At 42.6% G+C, this 22,161-nt stretch overlaps 1 long non-coding RNA gene across 1 annotated transcript in view; it reads left to right on the top strand.

Annotated features, from left to right (window-relative positions):
* Positions 1 to 22,161, top strand: part of LOC142008925 (uncharacterized) — a 66,621-nt gene that overhangs the window by 10,957 nt on the left and 33,503 nt on the right. The window contains exon 2 of the long non-coding RNA XR_012644269.1: positions 4,284 to 4,327. This is a non-coding gene — a long non-coding RNA (uncharacterized LOC142008925). The remainder of the gene's footprint in view (positions 1 to 4,283; positions 4,328 to 22,161) is intronic.

Here is a 22,161-nt window from a genome sequence, read left to right as displayed (position 1 = left end):
TTAAGAAATTAGGAATTAAAATCTGAATTTTCAACCCAGCGTTGCTATTTCTCAAATATTATTCTTTAAATAAATGGTGCAAGTGCATAAAGCAGAAAAATATTGTTACAAAATAAAAAGGACTGTAAAAAATCTCATACAGATACGCTGTCTTACCCCCACAATGTTATGATGAATTGAACAATCTCCCACTAACAGTTTACTGGAAAAGTGCCTATAATTAATAATTTGTCTGGGTGTTCAATGGATTTTATTGTTGCTGTATTCAACAAATGCTTTTGCTTTGCTGAAAGTGGAAAACAAGTTGGTCTTACTTTTGGAAAGAAATACTTTTCCTTGTACCTAAATGATTCAGCTGCCTTTTGTTGTATTCAAAAATGTTTTATTCTATTCAGCAAAATGGAGCTGAAGAACAATTGGGCAAATCTTTAGATACATATTATCTTTCCAAAAGCCTCAACAAACTGCCTTTGATTGTATTGTTCCTAATGGCAGAGAAGAAAATAACCTTGAAAGCATTTGATACCCCATTTTCTGCTTCCAGGAAAAAAAAAAACTCACCTTCCATGAGTCACTTCCTAGTTAAAGGTGTTCACTTGCATCCATTTACAGGTCAGTCGCATCCATCCAACTCTAGAGGATGTTCTTTAGCTTACTCTGTGATATTTCATGTTTGTCATTTCCTCTAAGCTTGCAACTCTTTATTTCAATTTAAAGCATTAATCTTTCCTATGAGAAGTGATTTCAGGTATTGGCAGGATCATGAGCTGCAAAGATTGCATCTGTGGTTTTCTGTTAACAATCTACAGTTTTAGCTCAGAATTATCTGTAAGCTGATGGTGTTACAACAGCGATAGGCTAGTCAGTGAGACTGATGAATGGCTTTCCTTCATCTCAGTGGGTTGCAAGATTGTTCTAACCAGGTTGTCCCCATGGGATAGGGTAGTTTTGCTAACTGCAATTGTAAACCTAGAATTTGTTGGGATATGCTGATTGACCCACAATAGCACTTCGGAGACAAAGGGAACATGTGGCTCTCGCAGCCAATGTTGTGTGCCATCAGTATGCACCTCAATTCACGTGGCCTTGCTTTACATGCATTTCACTTTAGTAATACTGGTAGGAAAAAAAATACATGGATGGCAACTAGCAGAATCTGGCAACCCTGCGTTAAGGCCACAGTAAACAAAATGTGTTACAGGCCACACACAACCCAAATGGGCTGCAAGTTGCCCATCACTGTTACAGCCTTACCCGGTATCACGTTCTGCAAATATTGGTCTGTATTGTGTTGACCCAGTCACGGGGTTCCATCTGTTTCCAAGTCAATTTGGTGTGCACAGACTAGCTGCTATTTCTACCTCTGGAATTCAAGGACATGCTTCCTTTCTCAGCCTTCTTGTCGTGTGTCCCTCCCCCACCGCCCCACAGCTTTAGGGTGTTGGAACTCCACAGTCCAGCTGTTGTTATCCCCAAGACCAGTGCCTCGGCTCTTCCTCCTGTAACTTACACATTCTTTCTGAGTTACACCAGACTGTGAGCATTCCTGGCTTCTAGTTTAACCCCTCTGGAGATACCATGGCAGGAAAGCAAGGAATACAGGCATAACAAAGGAATTTCTTAATCACAGTGACCTTACTCCTCAAAAGAACTCCAGTGTTACAAACGTCTGAAAATAGTAAAAGTCCTGGGTTGCATCATCCTCTTGTCTGAACTTACTCCTTTTTTGTGAGTTGTTTTCGTGTTTCAGACTGAACAGATCTAGCCTATCTTCTTGTTCCCTTAAGTCCTTCTTGTGTGGTAGTGATCCAACCCCTCCCAGTCATCCAGAGCAGAACCTGTTGTTAAATAGTCACTAACTCCTTGTCCTGCACTGTGAGAAACACCCATCTTCTATGTAGAAGAACTATTCTACGGTGGCAATGGCAGTAGATTTCAGACATGATGGCTTCTCAGTGTTAGTCCTTCGCAGGGTAGATGGATTTTTAAATTGAAGAGATTTAAATTATCAATTGAAATAATGATTTAAATCACCAAGTAGAAAGACTTACTTTAAATAAATTGATTTTAATTAGTTTTTCCATTTCCACTTATTTTCTAACAAAATGTGCGTTCTCATTGGCTGATATAACCAGTAAAACATTGATTTGTAACAAAACAGAGCCTTTACATTGGGTGTGGTATATATTTTACTTTTTGCTCTTGATTTGTGTCAAGCTGCCTTAGAATGGTAAATGAAATTTAATTAAACATACAAAACACAATATTTCTTAAATGTTTTGGGTATATAAACATCTCATATCAAAACATCTGTCATGCTTATAACTAAATGATAATGAGAGTGGTCATGCTGGATCAGATCTAACGTCCATCTAGCACAGTATCCTGTCTCCCAGCAATGGATAATGCTAGGTGCCCCAGAGGGAATGCATTCCAATGCACTTCCTTTCTTGGGTATTGTCACTAGCATGGCTCTTGTCCAGTCCTTAGGTGCCTTCCCTTTTTCCATGCTATGTTACGTAGTCAGTGTATTTCCTGAATCATACTTTTTCCACCATATTTAATCATCTTTCCCGTGATCTTTTCATTTCCAGAGCTCTTATTGTTCTTCAGTTGTTTCTCTGCTCTTTCTACTTCCTCTTTTGAAGTATAGTCTCAATCTTTATCATATCCCCTGGCAGAGTTCCAGAGGTTGACTTTGTGTGAAGAAATGCTTCCTTTTGTTTATTTAAAACCTGCTGCTATTAATATCATTTGGTGATCTCTAATTCTTGTGTTATGAAGAGTAAATAACAAATCCTTGCTTAATTTCTCTGCACCAGTCATGATTTTATAGAACTCTATGCTATCCCTTCTCCCCTTAGTCTTCAGCTTGGAGAAGAGAAAAATCCCAGTCTTATTCTTAACTTGTACAAAAGCTATTCTATTCCCCTGGTCATTTGTCCCCCACCCCCACTTTTTTTTTTTTTTTTAAAACCATCTTTTCCAGTTTTAGTACATCTTTTTTGAGGAGGTGCAACCACACTTGCATGCATCATTCAAGATTTTGGCGTACCTATGGGTTTATATAGAAGCAGTATGTCCTCTTCTGTAATGATTCCCAACATTCTGTTTAGTTTTTGTCTGTTTTCAGAAAGTTATCTACAGTGACTCCAAGATCTTTCTTGAGTTGCAACAGCTAATTTAGACTAGGGCTGTTAATTGCAGTTAACTCATGTGATTGATTTTCTCTCCCCCCCCCCCCCCCCCAAAAAAAAAAAAAGTGAACAGTCAGCTTTAATCACATTGTTAAAATAGAATATCAGTTGAAATTTATTAAATCTTTCCAGAGTCTTTCTACATTTTCTGCTATATTGATTGCAATTATATCACAGAATATAAACTGTAAAATGTTCATGTTACTATTGCACATATTTGCCCTATGATGATAAAAACAGCATTTTTCACTTCACCTCATACAAGTACTCCAATACAATTTGTTTATTTTGAAAGTTCAGCTTCAGAAATATAAAATATTTTGGTTATATAACTGCTGTCAAAAACAAAACAGTGTAAAATTGCAGAACCTACAAGTCTACTCAGTGCTGCTACTTGCTCAGGCAGTGACTTAGAGAAGCAAGTTTGTTGACGTTTATGGGAGATAATACAGCCAACTTCTTGTTTACAGTGTCACCTGAGAAAGAGATGCAGTGTTCGCCTGGCACCTTTTTTAGCTGGAATTGCAGTGTATTTATGTGCTATTTATACAAAATGTTCATATGCCCCTTTAGCTGTGGCCACCATTCCAGAGGACATAATTCTATGCTGATAACACTTGTTAAAAAAGTGATTATTTAAACTTGCAGTTCAGCTCCAAAGGGGAGACGTGTATGTTAACTGCTTTATTTTACCAGCATTCTGTCATATGTTTTATGTTATAGCAGACATGGTTGGTGAACTAATATGTTTGTTTTTCAGAATGGTTTCAGTGCATAAGGTACCAATGTGAGGTTTCTAAATACAGCTGTATCACTCAACCCAAGGGTTAAGAATCTGATGTACTTTCCAAAATTTTAGAGGAAAGAGTTCTGGAGCATTGTTTGAGAAGTTTTTAAAAGACCAACACTCCAGTGAAGAAACTACACAAGCCAAAACACCACTGGACCATTATCAACCAGGAACCATCATTAGCATGGATGCATGGCCTCTGGAATGATGATTGAAGCATGAGAGCACATATCAATCCTTACCTCTTCTGTCATGTAAATATCATGTGCCATGAGAATGTCTGTTCTCTCTTTCAGGTGCCATTTTAAACAAGAAGCAGGCAGCATTTTCTCCTGCAAATGTAAGCAAACTTGTTTGAGCAATTGTATGAACAAGAAGTAGGACTGAGTGCACTTACAGGCTCTAAAGTTTTACACTATTTTGTTTTGAATGCAGTTTTTTGTGTGTTCATAAGTTAGTTTCATTATAAAATATCTCTACAGCATTTGTAATGGGAGAATTGAAAAATACTGTTTTTTACCGTTCAAATTTTTGTAATAAAATTAAGTACTATACATTTTCTTTTTCTGTGTTGTAATTGAAATCAATATATTTGAAAATGTAGAAAACATGCAAAAAGTGAAATAATGGTATCATTGTTTAATTGTGTGATAAACTGATTAATTTTTAAATGCTTGACGGTCCTAATTTAGACACCAGCATTTTAAATTTACAGTTGAGCTTTGTTTTTCCAATGTGCATTATTTTACATTTATCAAATTTAAATTTCTGGTGCCATTTTATTTCTCTGTTACCCATGTTTGTAAGATTATGTCATAGCTCTTTACAGTCTGCTTGTGACCAACTATCTCTAAAATAGCTTTATATCATCTGCAAATTTAGCCACCTCACTATTTACTCCTTTTGTCATATCATTTATGAATTAGTTGCTTGGTACTGGTCTGATACATGTATTGGGGGGCACCACTATTAACCTCTCTCCTTTCTGGAAACTGACCATTCACTCCTACTCTGTTTCCTGTCTTTTAACCAGTTACTGATCCATGAGACAACCTTTCCTCTTATCACATGATAGCTTTGCTTCACAGCCTTTGAAGAGGGATGTTGTCAAAGGCTTTCTGAAAGTCTAAGCTTACAGCCACACTACTATGAAAGCTCGACCCTGAGCGGGTTGATCTTCCATGGTTTTAACAAAACAAAACAGCAGTCATGTAGCATTTTAAAGACTAGTAGAATGATTTATTAACTGATGAGCTTTTGTGGGACAGACCCACTTCTTCAGATCTGTAGAATTTCCAGTCCAGATCCAGTTATATAGTACAGCGGTGCAAAAAATTACAATTGAAACTGACAAAATACATACAACTGAAAGGGGGTTGGGGCAGGGGAGGATGTTAAGTGTCTTGACAGAGATAATTATGAACGTTAAAGGAAGGGAAGCAGTCCTTGTAATATGTGAAACAATTGTTGTCCTTGTTCATATCAAGTGTTAATGTGTCAAATTTGAATATGAACCCCAGCTACTAATCGCCTTATGTAATCTGTTTTTAAAGTCTTTGTTGTTGTAGGAGGCATATTGTCAGGTCTTTAACAGAATGCCCCACTCCATAGAAATGATCACTGACAGGCTTATGTGTATAGAGATTCCTAATGTCTGCTCTGTGTCCGTTCATTCTTTAGCAAAGTGTTTGCCCGCTTTGTCCAATGTACATTGTAGAGGGGCATTGCTGGCACATAATGGCATATATAATATTTTTCAAGGTACATGAGAATGAGCCCCTGATCTTGTAATTAATGTGGTTAGGTCCAGTGATGGTAGCCTCAGAATAAATATGTAGACAAAGTTGGCAATGGGGTTGGTTGCCAACTTTGTTTTGGACTGCTGTACTGTATAACTGGATCTGTACTGGAAATTCTATAGATCTGAAAAAGTGGGTCTGTCCCATGAAAGCTCATCACCTAACAAATAATTATGAACGTCTTTAAAGTGCTACATGACTGCTGTTTTTTTCATTATAATATGGACTAATATGGCTACATCTGTTAATAGTTCCATGGTTTTGTTTTGCACGTGCATGAAATGGTGCTTTCCAGGGTCAAAGTCGACCCCAGAACTCCTTGCAAGCGGTGAGGATTAAGGAAGGTTGATGGCAGAAATGCTTCTGTGTAGACAGCTGTAACAGTCGACCACTGATAAGTCAATTTTAGTTACGCAATTGGTGTAGTCAAAATTGTGTATCGGTGGTTGACTGTCTAGTATAGACGTAGCCACAGTCAGTAATGGGAAGCCTGGAAGAGTGAGTGCACTGCACTTTCCTCAGTGGGCCACAGCTGATTCATGGTGTTGCAGCTCTGTGTGGGAGGAGTAGTAGTGGGAACAGAATGCAAATCAATGCATTTGTGGTGCTCTGAAAGTGCTGGAAGGGAGGGAGAGGAGTAGAAGTGTGGGACTTTGGTGACCCAAAGTGCAAGAGGTGCATAGAGCAGGCAGACAGGGGTCTGGGGCTGTAGATAAAGCCTCAGTGGGCCACAGATTGCTTACACCGAGTCAGTACTTTATATCCCTTGGATCCTCTTTGTCCAAATGCTTGTTGATCCACTCAAAGAATTCTATTAAATTGGCAAGTGATGATTTCCCTTTACAAAACCCATGTTAACTTTTTCCCCAACTAGCTATGTTCATCTCACTGTCCTACAATTCCATTCCTTACTGTAATTCATGAGTTTTCCTGCTATTGAAGCTAGGTTTACTGGCCTGTAATAGTCGGGATCTCCTCAGAAGTGCTTTTAAATAATTGGCATCATATTATCCATCCTGCAGTTGTTTGGTACAGATGCTGATTAAAATAAGAGGTTACTAACTGCTGTTAGTCATTCTGCAATTTCATGTTTGAGTTCTTTCAGTGCTCTTGGGTGAATACCATCTGGTTCCGGTGACTTATTTTGTATAGTGCCTCATGTTTATCACCTAAAAAGAATGGGTCAGGTTTGGGAATTTCCCTCAGATCCTCAGCCATAAAGACTGATGCAGAGAATTCATTTAATGTTTCATCAGTGCCCTTATCTTCCTCGAGCGCTCCCTGAGCGTTTCTTGCCCAGTGGCCCAACTGGTGGTTCAGCAGGCTTCCTGCTTCTGAAGTACTTGAAAAAGATTAATTAAAAAAGCGGGGCTTAATTGTAGTCAGTGAATGAAATTGATTATTTTAAGTCAACCTTGAAAAGTTTTCAAATATGCCCGGTCAAAGAGACTGGAATGTAAATTCCTATTGCCCAAGTCTCTTGAAAGGGGGCAAGTCTCTGAAGTCGCTTAAGCTTAAGCTACCATTTTAACTGTTAACTAGTAGATCTCATCCTTTCTGATCTTGTTTTTATTAATAGACACAAAGAAAATAACTTTTTTTTTTTGTACTTTAACTTGCAGTTGATTTCTCAACTTTAAATTAATTAGACCAGAGGATGAAAATACACTTTCTCTGCCTGCGGAAGGGTCAAGAGTTGTTAAAAGCTGGGTTAGTATTGCAAATTGTGTAGTTACAGATTCTTAGCTCTTTTTAGCTAGCGACTTCCAGCAAATCAACGTCTTGACTTTCTATAATGATCATCAGCAAACATATCCCGCTTTAAAGCTTTACTTCCAACCACAATGTTTATTTTGCTTGGTGTGATGGATAGGTGAATATTAGGTGCCCAGGTCATAGCAGCAGCCTCTTCTTAAATCTCCTTTGGCACTTTGGAGTGAAAATTAGATGGAGTAAGTTCCTGATCCATTTGCATCTTTACTGCCTGCATTTAAACTGTTGAATATTTATTCAATGTCTCTTGAAGTTCTTTCCATATTTCAGCAGCACCAGAAGAAGATGAGTGGTGATTGGGCACCTAATATAATGAATGCCAGTGAAAATGGGGTAATGTCAGAAGCTAAAATAGGAAAAAGAACAAGTTAAAAATTACTTAGATGAGTTAGATGTCCTCAAGTCACCAGGGCCTGATGAAATATATCGTAGAATACTCAGACTGAGGAGAGAGATGAACTATTATCATTGAAAAATCATGGAAGACAAGGAGAGGCCAGAAGTTTGGGAAAGTGCAAATACAATGCCCATCTTTTAAAGGGAAATAAGAACAACCCAGGAAATTACAGACCAGTCAGCTTAATTTCTGTACCGGAAAAGATAATGGATCAAATAACGAAGGAACCCATTTGCAAACATCTGAAGAATAATAAGCTGATAAGTAACAGCATGGATCTGTAAAGAACAAATCATGTCAAACCAACCTGATAGCTTTCTTTGATAGGTAATAAGCCTCTCCAGATAAGGAGGGAAGTGGTAGATATGGTATACCTTGGCTTTGGTAAAGCATTTGGGTCTTCAACCTGCAGCTCTGGAGCTGCATGCAGCTCTTCAAGGACTTCTTTGTGGCTCCCAACACTATAATGCAAAGGGTGGGGGGAAAAACCCTCCTGATTTTCAAAAATGGTGAATGTCTAAAAGCCCAACATTGAACAACTCATATCTATATACCAAATAATGTGATCTCGGAATATTGGATAACTTCCCCTTTAAGTGCAGTGCCTTGTTGGATATGATACTGTATCCATGTTTTGATAATGTTGCTAATAAAGTGGTGATTTTGAAAAGGAAAAGAAAGCTTGTGGCATTCCTACTGTGAAGGGCAAAACACATTTTAAGAAAGAAAACTAAAATTAAACATTAAGGAAAATTGGCATTATTAAACTGGGGGTTGGAAGGGCTTAAAAAAAGAGGAAAATTGAAGTTGAAAACAGAATTGTAAACTGCATGGAGCCAGTCCTTTGCATTTATACCGAGTTTGGCTGAGCTGAGCTCCCTTTGTCTCATTTGCTATTAGAAATTCACCAACAACAAAAAATGCAACCCTGAGACTTTCTCAAAAAATGCACACCTTTTCCGACGCAGAATCTAGTTGGAAATGCCAGAAAGAAGCTGTGGTGGAGCTGCTCTGCAAAGCAGAGCAAAGTAAGAACACATTCGCTAAATGGGTGAAATCACCCAGTAGCATAACTGTGGCTATTTTTGTAGCAATTCAAGAGATCATAAAATGAGGAAAGGTGTTCATGAATGGTAATACACTCATCCCTCATTTAAGGAGTGCTTTACTTATGAGTACTCACTAAAACGAGGGACACACATACCTACCTTTGTTCACTGAACAAGTGAACTTCCCCCACTTATATGACCCAGTCGTGGGGTCCCTGGCTTGGGGGTGAGGGAGACTCTCAGCCCTGCGGCTGGAGCCTTCTCCCTCCTTTCCCTCAAACATGCAGCTGTCTGACAGCCCAGTGGCTGGGGGAAGAGAGGGAGGTTCTTAGCCTGGTTCCCTCCCCTGCACTGGCGAGAGCATGAAACTGACCAGCGGTGAGCTGATCAGTTTCCAGGTGCCACAAGCCATGGGGAGACTGGAACCAGCCTACCCCTGGTTCCCAGCTAAATTGACCAGCCCTGGCAGTTCCTGGCTCCTGTCCCCTTGCAGGAAAATTCAAGTTATGAAGCGGTTGCCGGAACCACCTCTGGGTAACTCGAGGGTTTACTGTATTAGTTCCCCGCCCCCTCCACCCTGCCCACCGACCTCACCCTTGGTCAGGTGTTAACCCCCCAAGGTTCCAAACTGCCCCCAGCCTTAGACTGTCCCCCCCAACAACCCCAAACCACCCTCAGCTTAGAGCCCCTCATCAGCCCCAAACTGCCCCCAGGCTTATGCACCTCCCAGCAGCCCCAGACTTCCCTGAGTCTTAGACCCCACCCCCATCCTTAAATGGCTCCAACCTTAAACACTTCTCCTCCCTCTGCAGCCTCTTCACTGGGGCTGCTAGGCTGGGTGGCTCCCCCAGCCCTTCTGCTCCCAGCAGGTAACAGTCATGAACACCAATTAACTCTAGTGTTAAGGTTTCAGCATGTAGGCATAAGGTAATTGCTATCTCTAGTGATAGAGAGAGCTGCCATCTCCAGCAGTTATCGGTATTGATAGATATCTGCCTGAGGCGGCAGTGTTAAGAAACTGCAAGTGGCTTCTTTAACAGCCACATGCAGCTGGGAACTGCCCAGCTGGTGACCTTTAACAAATATAATGGGACCCATGTTTGGGAATCTCTGCTCTACATAGGTCCTATATCTGGTGCCAAACTAGTCAAATACGTCAGAAAAGTACCTAAACTCAACTAGTTTATGTCAAGTTACAAGCACTTGGAACCAATCGGAGACTTTTACATGTATGTTAATGGGAATTTAGTGTCGCTCTTATGAGGTTTTTGCCTACATGCAGAAATTTGGGAATCAACTGTGCTCGTTTAGCAAGGGATGAGTATATGTAGAAGAGTGCTTTGTGAAAGTATCAGAGCACTTGTACAGTGATTTCAAAAACAAAACCGAAATTGCTCAGAATCTAGTGTCCTCCAGAGTGAGAGAGAGTTTGAGAGTGAAAATCAGGAAGATGATGGGACAAACGCATATGTATAAAGTGTGAAGAAATAAGGTAAAGGTTGTGAATGTCCTGTATTGTACTACAAATCGTTGTTTGTGCTCTGTTTTTAAAAAAAGGTGTTACAAAAAGTATGGTTTGACAATATTTGTTAAGGTCTGTCTTGTATTCATATGCATTGTGGCTCTTGAACTATTGCTTTTTTTTTTTTTTTTTTTTAACTGAATTTAAAAAAAGTGGCTCTTCTTACTCTTTTGGTTGCCAACCCATCTTGCCTGACTTTCTTATCAATAAATTAGGAAAATACATTCTAAATGGGGCTACTATAAGGTAAATGAACAATTGGCAGGACAACTGATCCTCAAGAGTTGTTAGCAATGGTTTCTAGTCATGTAGGAATGGCATAACGAGTGAGGTTTCACAGAGATCAGGTTTTGGATGGGTTCTGTTAAGTATCTTCGTCCATAATTTAGATAATGGCATAAAGGGTATACTTACAAAGTTTGTGGATGGGAGGGGTTGCAAGTGCTTTGCAAGATGAGATTATAATTTGAAATAATCTGAGGTAAATGGGATGAAATTCAGTAAGGACAGTTGCAAAGTACTTCACTTAGGATATGTCTAAATTGCAGAGAACCGTCAGTAAAAGATACACTAATTGTGCAAAGCATTTGCTTGTTTCCTGCTGACAGCTCTGTTGGGAGAGACTTTCCTGACATTTGGTCCATCCACACAGGGCCAAATATCAGGAACCCCTTCCCACCCACCGACAGAAGCCTGCAGTTTAGACATAGACTCAAAAAGGAACAATCAGCTGCACACACAAATGGGAAATGACTACTTTGGAAGGAGTACTGTGGAAAGGGATCTTAGAGCATAGTGGACTACAATCTAAATATCGATGGTTTTTAAAGAACAAGATTTTTATTTAAACATAGAGTCTCATGGAAATAAATTAACATATCTAGTTTGTGCAGCATACTTATTAGCTCAAAGTTCTGGGCTTCCACTTTCTGCTTCTCAGGAAATTAAAGTGATACATGCAGAGAAGGACACAAGCTGGGTAGGACTGTTTTTGTTCAGTGCTTATGTGGTGGTGGACCTTTGCCAAGCATGGCAAAGGAGTTAAAGATGTTGTCTTAAGGCAGAGAGAGACAATTATATAGGAAAGGACAGAAAAGGTATAAAAAGGAACAGTGGAGTGAAGTTGAAAGAAAAAGGGGAAACATTCAGCACACACCCACAGCTTCCTATATTCCCCACGAGTGTTGCTACAGAAAAGGTATCATGGTTTCTGGGCCTAAGAGAGACCTATCTGTGAATATTTTGAAGACATTCTTTCCCTGGGTAAAAAAGGAAAATGTGCTAAGTGTAAGCAATGCAAGACGATGGATTCTGGGCCTAGTTGTAAGAATGAAATATCATAAGGGAAACTGGTGTGGATGAAGAAGTGAATATGGCCGAGTGAATCAACTGGTTAATAACTTAAACGATTCACTTTTAAATGCAGCATTCAAGACTTTCTCTATGCCTTTTAGTGTAAAAGTAAAATTCCCAAACTGTATGCTGTGTTGGATATTGCTAGGAAAAAAGTTTAGCTTAGCTAATCCTTATAGCTTGTTTAATTAGCTAACTAAATTTAGAATAAATCTCTCATGTATATAATGTATACAGCTACAGTAAGGCTGCATCTACACTACAAAATAACTTTGCAGTAAAGGGCTACTTCTAAGTAGCCTGCAGAGCATCTATACATGCTTTTCCTTACTTTGAAGTTAACTTTGAAGTAAGGGAGGCTGACGTCAAAGTCACTACTCCAGGAATGGAGTAGTGCCCTACTTAGAAGTTTAAGTTCAAAGTACAGTGTGTGTAGAGGTTTTGCACTCACTACTTTGAAGTAAGGGGTCTGCCATGGTGGCGGTCCACCCTGGAGCATGGAGACACTCTGGCCAGCCCAAGCATGACTCTGTGGTCCCTACCAGCTGCCTGACAGGAACCAGATCCCTGGCAACCCCAGACAGGAAGCTGAGTGTGCTGCAAGCAGGGGCAGCATGAGCTCTCACTAGGACTGCCCCTGCTCAAGGCTCCAGCCAGTGCCTGCAACAGCCGGCCAGCATGGCAGGACCCCCCCTGCCCTCCCCAGAGGCCCTGGATGACAAGTCTGAGAGCTCACAGAGCCTGGGCAAGGGGCGTGCTAGGAGGGGACCCTCCTGGACTGAGGGGTAGCTGAAGGACCTCCCCTCTCTTTGGAGGGAGGAGGAAGTCCTTCACCAAACTGGTGCCTGGCAGCAGAACATGGAGGCCTGTGATATGCTGGCTAGTGGGCTCAGTGCCGGAGGCCACCCAGCTGCACTGGGAGCAGAGTCCGGATCAAGGTGAAGGAACTGAGGCAGGCCTACTGCAAAGCATGTGATGCTGCCAGCCAGTTGGGGGTACAGCCTGTGCAATGCCCCCACTACAGGGAGCTGCATAGGCTCCTGGGGCCAAGGGAGGTGGCCGCCCTGGAGCACCTGATGCACACCACTGGCCCTCCCCTCCCCCCACCAGTGAGGAGGCATGCCCCTCCAGCACCACCAGCCCCCTGTACGGGGGACTGGTCCACCGAGACCAAGGGTGATGACGAGGGCTCCAGCGACAGGATTCTCGTCATTGCCCTACCCTCCGGGATGAGCAGCCGAGCCTCGCCCACCCGAGCCTTGCCTGAGCTCTTGCAGGTTGCAGCTGGTAGGTATACGGTGACTAGGATGTCACAGAGCCTGGGGATGCATCCCCCCCGGCCCAGGAGCAGCCCACGCTCCTGGGGAAGGATGTGGGGGGAAATGAACACAGCCCAACCCTCACCAGGTGGGAACCCCTTGGCACCCAGGATCCCACAGGGCTCACGGGTCACTGGACGGCAGGGGAGTGGGATGGGGGCCAGTGGAGTGAGGGCTCCCACACTCCAGGATTGGGACCCAGCACCCCCGTTTGTCCCCCCCCGTCCCCTTCTGTCTCCACACATCTGTTGTTGGGCAGCTGCCACAGCCCATCGGAGCAGCCTGCAGATGCAGGGGGCTGGGAGGCCGCCCCATCGCCTAGCCTGAATCCCTGCGCGGTCGCATGAAGACAGTGCTGGCAGGACAAGGATGTGGGGGGTCTCCCATCCCAGACCCCTGCCTCTCTTCTGTGGAGCGTTCCCCTCGTGCATTGTATATAGTTCGACATGTTCTGTTTTGTTTGTTCAAATACATTTATTCCCCAACAGATATGTGGGTTGTTCCCACTCTAACCTTGTGTCCCTGGTGCGTGGTGGTGGTGGGGAGCAGGAGGGGGTGCGTTTGGTGGGGAGTGTGAGGGATGGGAGTGGGGCAGCCTGTGGTATGCAGTGTGGCTGGGAGGGTCAGGGCAGGCCCTGGCCAAAGGGCTGGCACAAGGCCTCCTAGACCCTGACCCCCATCTGTCTGGGTATGGTGGCACGGGACGGTGGGCAGCTGTTCATACCTGGGTGCACAGCCCAGCGCTGGTAGAAGGGCTCCTGTCTGCCTTCCACAAGACTGTGGAGGGCACAGCAGGCAGTGACCACCATGGGGACATTAGGGAGACTGATATCCAGCTTCATAAGGAGGCTGCAAAACCACCTCTTCAGCCTCCCAAATGCCCACTCTGCTGTGTCCCTGGCATGGTTGAGGCAGATGTTGAAGCTGTCTTCCGCTGGGAAGGTGTGTTTGGTATAGGGCCACATGAGCCATGGCTGCAGCAGGTACTTGGTGTCAGCCACGATGCAGAGGGGCATCATGATGTCCCTGAGTGGGAGCTCCTGCGGGGGGATGTATGTGCTCTCCTGAATCTGGCATCTCAGCCACGAATTCCAGAACAAGTGGACATCCTGGGCCCTAGCCGTCCACCCCACGCACACATCCAGGAAATGGCCCCTCAAATCCACCAGGGCCTGGAGTACCACTGAGCAGCACCTCTTCCTGTTAATGTAGGTGCCCCTACCCCTGGGCTCTGGGACCTGGATCGCCGTGTGCGTCCCGTCCAGGGCTCCAAAACAATTTGGGAACCCCAGCTCTGAGAGGGCAGCATCCAGGTCCCTGCGGGTGACCACATTGCAGGAGCACCATGTTGATGGCCTAGATGTCCTGCAGGGGTGGAAGGAAGACGTCCATGAATGCCAGACTGGGTGGTCCCCTTCCCTGCCGGGGACCCTTTCCTCTTGCCCAGTAGCCCACTCCCTGGGTGGGTCTGTGGTGTGAGACAGGCTTATCTCTATCAGCACTCTGAAGGTGGCCTTGCTGACTCTGAGTTTGTGGCTGGTGGACCGGTGGCGGCTGGGGGGTGGTCAGCCTCCACAGTGCGATGGCCACCCTCTTCTGCTCTGGGAGTACTAGCCGCATCTGTGTGTCCCGGTGCTGGAGGACTAGGGTGAGCCAGTGGCAGAGGTCCTCGAATGTCTGCTGGGTCATGCAAAAGTTCCTCAGCTAGCGCTCGTTGTCCCAGTCCCCCAGCACCAGCTGGTCCCACAACTTGGTGCTGGTGGCGAAAGCCCATCAGTGCTGGATCAGGGAGCTGGGGGGAGAGGCAGCAGGGCCCTGGCCAGGGCCTGGAGGATGGGGCCCCTCCAGGTAACCCTGACATGCTGATGGAATAGCACAGCAAGCAGCATAGCCTGTGCACTGGCCATGGAGCTGAGGAGGTCCTCCTTGGGGAATGTCTGGGCAGGCATGGAGTGCACATGACAGGAGGGGCCCTTTAAGAGGTCAGCTGGCTGCGAGCCCTGCCTGCATCATTTCCTGCTCCCTTATTTCAAAGTAAGAAATTTCTAAGGTATTTTGTAGTGTAGACGTAGCTGACAAGAACTCTAGAGAGATCAGTTACCACTGAGTATCATTTTCTTACTTTACATTGCGTAATACATGCCTCTTACTTTGAGATTCCATAGCCACAGGCTTTAGGGGGGAAGCCAGAAATCTAGTCCCTATTTTACTTCAGCATAACTCTGCTTTTCCAAGGACACCCCATTCTATACTTCTGCGCTTAAAAAAAGCAAAACAGAAAAACCCAGAAGTTCCAGTGAGTTCAGTGGAGCTTAATCCAAAATTAAGTACATTCTGAGCACAGACAATCTTGGCTTTTTTTGTAACTTGATTTAGATCAATTATTTTTATGAGACTTATAAAAAGTGTATGTATAGCATGTTTGTAATGAGATTTAATTGTAACTTATTTTTAAATGAGAAATTTAGTATTTTATTAATGATTTAAAAAATCAAAATAGTTTTAAAAAATCATTAATTTTTGTCCACTCTGTATAGGGCAGAGGACAGAAAAGATCCCAACACCAAGAAGTACTTTGCATGTGAACAGAATAAAGTTTAAGATAAGAATCAAGCAAAGAGTAAGGCCACATATTTAGGCAGCATTCTGTGCCAACAGTATTAATATTTTGTGCAATATATAAATGCATATGTTTAAAACACATTTTATTTACTGCATATTCTTTGCTTGCTTCTTTGGAATGTTGATACATTGTGCTTGTTATGGCTTACTATGCCAAAAGCAGTTTTACAAGTGTGATTATCATGGTTTGAAAGGCTGTTTGACACTCCATCCACATGCATCAAATCCTATGTGTTTACAAATCCTTTTGAAGTTATTGGTCAAAAATATTGATGCTCATGTATAGAGAACTATGTTCATGAATGAAAATTGTTTACAATTTTTAGGTAGCAACAAGCTTAATTCTGTTTTATGGCTAATGTGGAATAAAATTTGTGTTTGTTTTAAAGGAAGCTATTCTTGAATAAGAGAAATGGAAGAGCTCGAAAAGTAATACGTTTCTAATTTAATAGTTGAGCAGATTTATTTTATTGGAAAAATATCATATCTAATCCTACTAGTTTGAGATTAGTGGGTTGAAGATTGCACATCCTTCATTAAGGAGTGGATTGAATTAAAAAAATTATCTTCTTTGAAACGTAAGTCTTGCTCAGGCCATAAATGTGCTCTAAAATTAAGCTTTCTGGTAAAACTTTATAGTGTCCAGAATTTGGAAGCCAGAAAGATGTTATGCACAATGTGCATGAATCCAACCAGTAAAAACTGTGGCATCCCATGTATAATAGATTTTTTTCTTATACCATTAAATGATCTTGGAAACATTTCTTTTTTTATAGCCAAGCTAGAGTATGGGATGAAGTCAAAGCATGTTCTTGTTACGACTAAGACATTTTAAAGTATTAAATTTATTTTCATTGTTACATAATGCTGTATAATCTCATCTTCCTCAGCGGGCATTTGTAAAAGATGGACCAGTTTTATTCTGAGTGTTTTGTGTGGTGCTTTTATGCCTCTTCATTATTTATGAAACATTGACGGTGTGTTTTACACTTCATAATCACATGGACACATGCCTTGCCCTGCAGGCATTTGCAATTTGATTATACGAGGAGTAAAATCTGCTGTCTAATATGACATTGTGTGATGAAGGCTGAAAAAAGCTGCAGTCATTAGAGGAAACTATCAATAAACCCAAATCTTTATTGTAGTCTTCTTGCATTATAACGTGGCAGTGGCTTTGATGTAAGATACAGACATTCTTTGTCATATATAAGATGTATGGGCAGAGGATGAAGCTCCTGGTATACCCTGTGGAAAACTGGAATAGTAAAATGATCACCTAAAAATAATCTTTCTGAGCAACACTAGCAAAATTTGGCAATGTTGTTTATCCCCCTTTACAACATTTAATCAGCTATAGAGAGTTTAACCCTATCATCTAGCATTTGTTATTGAGTGATTGGTGGTGGTAGAGGATGAGAGAGCAAGCATGCAATATTACCCCAGGAAAAGTAATCCTGGGGTAATATTGTCTTTAGTATTTCTAGGTTTTAAAGTAATCTCATGGAAGAGATGATTTTACTGAGTTATTTGTGAGAACTGGAAAATTTCCATAATCTGGTAGTCTGCTGTGAACTTCCTTCACACAAGCTATTTAATATGGAATTGCTTGAATGTGAATATTTTTTTCATCCTGTTTGGGGAAAGAGTTCAGTTCAGAAAACAGTAGTAAATGTATAGATATTTAAAAATAAAAGGAAACCCAAACAGTATTCAAGTTGTGCAAGAGGCTGTAATTGGAAATACATAAATGAAATCAAGATAGAGAAAACTTGCCTACATAACAAGAAAAGCTTCCTGATGTGATCTGTTCAACTGTGGACTATGAAAGTATCATTGCTCAGATCACTTAAAACTAAACTGTATAGAATGCTGGGAAGCGTCGTGGCAATTGTCCTGCCTTGTCAGAGTAACAGAATGGAATGGACCAGGTAACCTAGAAGGTCTTTCTATCTCTTATTTGTGTAATATGAAGAGTAATAAGCTCAGACAACGTAAAGCTTCATCACCCATGGGAATTATATTTAAAAACAAATATTTGTGTATTCATTACTCTTTAAAAACTCTCAGAAAAATATAAAATTGTTGGGTAACAATTTGACATTAAACAGTAGAAAGACCATCCCCATGTTGGTAAAATAATTATAAGGATTATTGTGATAAACATAAAGAGGCTTTTCCTTTTTTGTAAGATGACTGTATTAATGTTAGATGCCCAAACACACATCCTTGGAGAGAGCTTTGAGGGGAGGTGGAGGTGGGGTGGGTAAAAAAAGCTTTAGGCTTTCTATGGCAACTTCTCTTACTTTCTTCCAGCATCTCAGTTTACATGTCAAGATAGCTGTATTTATTTCATCCTTGGTGGTGGTTATATTTTATGAAGCTATTGAGTACTGCATGAGGGGAAGGTGGGAGAGGGAGAGGGGAAAGATGGAATGTTTAACTTAAAGACAAACTCCCTTCTTGCGGTACCAATCAGAATGCTGGAAAGTTGACATTCCAGAAAGGGTTGGTTCATGGATTTGTACATTAAAAACAATTTTGTCACTGAAATTATCTATAATTATGTTTGGAAACTTAGCAGCTTTTAACTAAAGTAGTGTAATTTAAACCCTCTTTTAAAATGACATTTTAAGGTATGTGAGCGTGAAATATGATCTTCCTGTACATTCTTTTTCTGTTTTCAAAGTCCCCCTAGTTATCTTGCTTTATATAAAACAAAGTCCACCCTTATTAATCTTTTTTAAAATCAAAATGAGCCCTCCAGAACTCATTAACAGACCTTTATGTGTAAGTCACGGGAGAGGGAATAAAATAGTTGATTCAATTTTCATTTCCAATCTTCTGGAGTTACCAAAATAAATGAATAATTTTTTTCTAAAGTACTTGTAACTAGCTTAGCGATCTTACTGTTAATGATTACAGTGCCATGGGAGAGACCTGGATTTATCAGTCCTACAGTTCTTTGATTCTAAACCAACAGAACAGGAGGGAGTACTTGACCTCTGAGGTGGTCTACTCTGGGGAAATTTAGGAAGAATTTCCACTAATTTAGCTGCATGGACAACAGTCACAGTGGCTCCTAGATTCCAGTTCTCCTCCCTCCCATCCCCCCAACCCCTTCCAGGCACATCATTTAAATCTGAGGCAGTGAAAAGGTTGGAGTCTTATGAACAATAGGCCTAGCACAACTAAATTTGTGGTAGCAGCATTAGAAGTTTTTTCTAAAGTTCCTTAACAGGCATGAGAAGAGAAGGTGATCTTGCATTTATTCCTGACCAGTAAAAGCTTGTTGCAGAATAAGAGTTCTCTATATGGGGGAAATGATTGTAATAGCAATGGTGAAATAAGGTAGTTTGGAATAGCTCCTTATGTGGGCACCGTTCCAGATTAAAAAATACTTTATTCCAGAATAATTACTCCACTTTGGAAGTGATCTAATTATTCTTTAATAGCATGTCAAAATGATGTGCTATTCTGGTTAGTTTTCCCATACAGACAAACCCAAAGAGCAAGGTTAGCCTATAACCTTGGGAAAAGGAGGCATCATTATTTCAGCTTTCACCCAGAAAATGAATTTACGATCAAGGTAATTGTCTCTCTTCTGCCCATACTTCAATAAAATGATGGAAAATGTAACAGTAAATTTTTCAGCGTTTCATTTCCTCCAAAGATGACTTGCATAGTTATTTGTGCAGGTTTTAATGTTAATGACAATCTTTCTGGCCCTCTGGGGCAGTGGATTTTACATGTACCACATCTGCCTTGTTTTTCTGCCTACCTGTTGTGCTCTGCCGTTGTTTTTTGTCCAGTTTGTTTCACTTGACAGATCCACTGAATAAGCAGCTGGTTAGATTTCAGAATTGTCTCCTGTATCCTGAATATGAGGCTGGGAAGTAGGAAAATTCCAAGAGATACAGGAGAACGAGGAGGAGGAAATAGATAACAGAGGAAGATTTTGTCAGAGGAATACGTGGGGAAGTGAGGTAGTGAGGGACAATCGTAAACCACAAGACATTAATAGAAAAGGGCAAGAAATGTTACAATGCTGGCATCTAGATGCTACCATGATAAATTCATTATAAATGCCTGACAGGGTGGCGCTGCTCTAGCCTTTAATTTTACAGAAACAGAGAATATTCATTTCAAAGAAACAAAAAAAAAAATGAAAAAATTAATCATTTTCTTTGACTATGAATGTATAATTGAACTGAGAATGTTGGCAATGTTTTGAACTTCCCTGCAGTTCTTTCTTTCCTGTTCTTGCTTAAGCCGCAGAGTTAGATTTTGGTGGACTTTTATTATGGGGGGTGGGAGGAAGTACCGTAGCTGCTTCAGTTTTGCTTACAACAAGGCTGTCAGGTGATTATTGTGCTACTTAAAAATTTACTTTAAGGGGCAAAGTCTTTTTGCTTACTGTTACACCTAGAAGAGCCTTTCCTGTTTTATCCCCTTGAAGCTTTTTTTAATCTCTTCGGCCATGTGTACACTACAGCAATATTTTTTTTTTTGAAAGATGATCTTCTGGAAGATCATCTTTCAAAAGAGTGTGTCCACACACAAAAAGCATACAGGAAGAGCTGTCTGTCCTTTTGAAAGAGCACATCCACACAGCCATGGGTGGCCTTTCAGAAGAATGGGCCAGGAAACGCCATGGATGGGATCGCATGGCCGGAAAGCCCTTCTGGAGGTGCTGACCGTACACTGCCTTAAAGGCGTCCTCCCAAACAGTCCCTCTCTGCACAAGCTGCTGAGGCCTGCCAAATTGTTTACAGTGAAGCTGAGCCTGTGCTGAGCCTTTGCCTGTTTCTGACCCTTGCTTGTGAGAGCCATGGACCCACAGCAGCTGTGGACCCACAGGATTGCTCTGGCTTTCCTGCTGGCCATCCTGCTGGCAGCTATCCTCCTCCTCCTGCGGTGCGGGAAACCTGGCCCCAAGGGCCCCAACCCACCATGGCCCCTGTTGCACCACACCCCGGGCCTCCTGGTGTGTCTGGACCCTCCCCGTGAGTTCCAACTTGTGGGACCAGATGGTTCTGGCCAAGTGGGGTGATGCTTGCCAGTTGAAGAACTTCAGAATGAAGGACACCTTCATGGAACTCTGCAGCTGGCTCGCCTCCGTCCAGGATGCCCAGATGCAACCAGCCCTATTTGTGGAGAAGTGCCTAGCCACTGCCGTATGTTAGTTCACCACCCTGGATAACTATTGCTCCATCGGGCAGCAGTTCAGGATAGGCAAGTCCACCCTCAGAGCTGTCGTCCTCGAGGTAAGCATGCTCTGCTCACCAGCCTGACACAGGAAAGGAGGAGGGGCTGCTGGGCATGGGGCATCCTCTGTGGGTGGGGACGGAAGTGGGAGGAAGGGGGGTGCCGGGGGAGGGAGCTGCCCCTCTCCTCCCCCCCCGCTCCCCCCCTTATTTTGGAGTGATTGACGATTCACATATCACCATCAGCACCCTGGACCACGGTGCTGGCCAATATGTGAAGAGGAAGTGATACTACTCTGTTGTGCTCCAAGTGTTTATGGCTGGTTCATGGCTGGTTTATGGAGATTTATATGGGCTGGCCAGTCTGGGTGCATGAGGCATGCATTTTCAGAAACTCTGGCCTGTACCACAGGATGGAGGCTGGGACTTACATCTCCCCATGGGAATAGTAACAGAGAGGAAGCCGTGCTAGTCTATGCACTTTAAAGACTAGCAAAATAGTTTTAGGTGAGCTTTCGTGGGACAGACCTACTTGCACCATCAGGGACGTTGCCATGCTCCTTTGCGTGGTGGGTGACCTGGCCTACCCCCTGCAGCTCCGCTCATGCAGCCGTACTTGGACCACCTCACCCTGTGCCAGGAGGTCTTCAATATCTGCCTCACATGGGCACGCTACCCTGTTGACTGTGCCTTCAGCTGCTTGACGACAAGATTTAGGTGCCTCATCATATGCCTCAATGTTGGGGTAGAGAACGTCCCCCAGGTCCTGGGGTGCTGCTATGCCCTCTGCAACCTGGTTGAGGCCGGGAAGGAAATTTTCCCCCAGGACTGGATGTCTGAGGCCAGCCCTGGATTCGAGCAGCCCAATGTGGCCACTGATTGCCAGGTGCATTGCACTGGGCTCTGCATCCAGGAGGCCCTCTGGGAGGCTTCTGCCCATGAGCTGAAGTGATTTTCCCCCCCCACACCTGGGCACACACTGCAGGCACCTCTCACCCATCCACCCCTCCCCATTCCCCTTACCAACAATGGGGGACATGAGGGTGTTTCAAATATTAAACTTTACTCAAAAATAGGAACATCATTAAAATAAAAACTGTGCATTGCAATATATATGTTGGTGATCAGAGATA

This window comes from Carettochelys insculpta, chromosome 2, assembly GCF_033958435.1.
Source record: "Carettochelys insculpta isolate YL-2023 chromosome 2, ASM3395843v1, whole genome shotgun sequence".
NCBI lineage: Eukaryota > Metazoa > Chordata > Testudines > Carettochelyidae > Carettochelys > Carettochelys insculpta.
Note: the sequence above shows the minus strand (reverse complement) of the source record. Positions and strands in the feature narration are given on the sequence as shown.